Raw genomic sequence first — 2,303 nt, forward strand, 5'->3', positions numbered from 1 at the left:
CCCCCCCCCCCCCCCCCCCCCCGGAGAACTTCAGTGCAGGCTTATCAGAACTGCCGGCTGAACAACACCCCCTGGACTGTGGCCTATCTGAAAGTGCTTCATAGACAAATCTCAACGTCTTGACGTCAAATGCATATGTAATGTGTTTATAAATGTGCTTGCTGGTAGAGTTTTTTGTTTTTTTTGATGTCTCAGATCATGGCCTGACAGCACAAGATGTGAAGAGATCTTTTTTTGTAATACCACTATCTATCCTCATGGCTTTTACCTTTTTTCTATCTAAAAGTATTCTGATAAAGAATAAGGGGCTGTGCTATTATAGAAGCAGCAACCTGCACTCTGTTCATCTTTCGGACGACTGTACTAACATAATTTCACTATATCCCAGTACAATGATAATAAAGCTTATTCTGATTCTGATTGAGCCTACAAACCTTTTTCTGATTCTTTTGCTGTTTTCTGTGTTCAGTTCCCTGAGGTTCCCTGTGCCATCAGTTCAGTTTTTCCAAGAACCTTTCCTCAGTTCAACTTCTGCTCCACCACGTTTGTTGTGCTTTCATCCCTCGCATCTACAAAGTACCACTAACAGTCTCTGACTCATGTCAGTTTACAGGCAATAATAGAGGATTTAATATAAATATCAAACCAGAACAGGAAAATTTGATAAATCCATTTTCACACTCGAAAACATCGTAAACAGTCAGAAACAACATTGCACACATAAATCCTACCCATCATGCTTTGCAACATTCACATCGTCTCTGGGATATGACTCTCTCACACATTTCTTCACACATCTTTACTTTAATACACAGATTTATTACCAAGAAAATACTGATGATGACACACAGCAACTTTGTAGTTAGTTTATAAAAGTCATTAAAACAAAGAGGATCACTAAAGTGATCCCAAAGACTACTGGAGGACAAATTGACCTCATTTCCTTAAATGATTTGATAAAATTTTATAGTTTTCATTTGATACTATTTCTGTCTTAACATGTGACTCTTGATCTGCCATTGTGTATCTGTTCTTACCAAACCCAGCTGGTTGAAGCAGGTGGCTGCTTGTTTCTTCCTCATGAGGGAGTTTTTCCTTTCCACTGTCACCTTCATGCTTGCTCAAGATGAGAGTTCTGCGATGGAGTTAAATTCAAAGCAGTCTGGTCCTCAGATAAATAATGTTAAATTATTATTTTATATATGAATGTTTCTGTTCAGTGTCCTGAGATGACTTCTGTTGTGAATAAACTGAATTAAATTAAATGAAAAGTAAAGTTTTAATTGTTTCTCTGAGCTCCTGGTGTAAAGTCTACATTCCTGGTTCCAAATGTTTCTACAACCATGACACTAATGGGAAAATCCTCTGTTTGGACAATATGGAACAGTTAGATTTTTGATATAAGCTGGAGCTTGGTTGTTGACAAATTTGTACGTCAAAAGTAAGAGTTTAAATTCTACAGGAGTTTTAAAGTTTATTGAACACCCAGATAATAAACAGTTGCAATAAAGTCTAGAAGGGATAAATGCATGAACCATATTTTCTGCATCATTTTTGAACAAGGTGTTTCTAATCTTAATGATATTATTCAGGTGGAGGATGATGGATCTGATAAAGCTTTTAATGTGGGGTTAAATTCTGATCCAAAATAACACAAAGTTCCTTTTCATCAGAACTGGAGGTCAAATTAATGCCATCCAGAGGAAGTGAAAGGCTGCAGTTTGTTCCTAAGATGCTCAGGTCCAAAAACCACAGTCTCAATCTGATTGAGATTAAATTTAGAGTCATCCATGTTTTATCTTTAACAAATGAATAGAGGAGAGAAGAGAAGTCACACAAAGACTTACTGATGTAACCACCGATCACCGAGCTACCACAGCCCACATGTGTGGAGCAGAGAGCTGCCATCCAAGGTGCCTGGGATAAGAGATGGGGGGGAGGTGTTAAGGGCCTTGCTCAAGAGCCCAGAGTAGGGCAAATGTGTGTAAAAGCTTGTGTGGGTGTTCACCTTTCCTACCCAAATTTTGATGTAACAGTCAGGAGATTCAAACCAGTGGCCTCTCGTTCACAGGCTCACCTTCTCTAATAATACACAGTTCTGGCTTTACGAATGGGGCCTTTATGAAGGTTAGCAAGCTGTTGCTTCATATTAAATTAAATTGTTCCACGTTTATGAAGCATCATTTTCTTAACCTTTCTGTTCTGTTCAAGTAACATTTATTTATTTATTATAAAGTTTTGTAATTTATTTCTGTTCATTTATTTAGCCAGTACTGCCACAGAAAGCTACCTTAAAGATGTCA

Source organism: Nematolebias whitei, chromosome 1 (assembly GCF_014905685.2).
Source record: "Nematolebias whitei isolate Nwh7 chromosome 1, NemWhi1, whole genome shotgun sequence".
Lineage (NCBI taxonomy): Eukaryota > Metazoa > Chordata > Actinopteri > Cyprinodontiformes > Rivulidae > Nematolebias > Nematolebias whitei.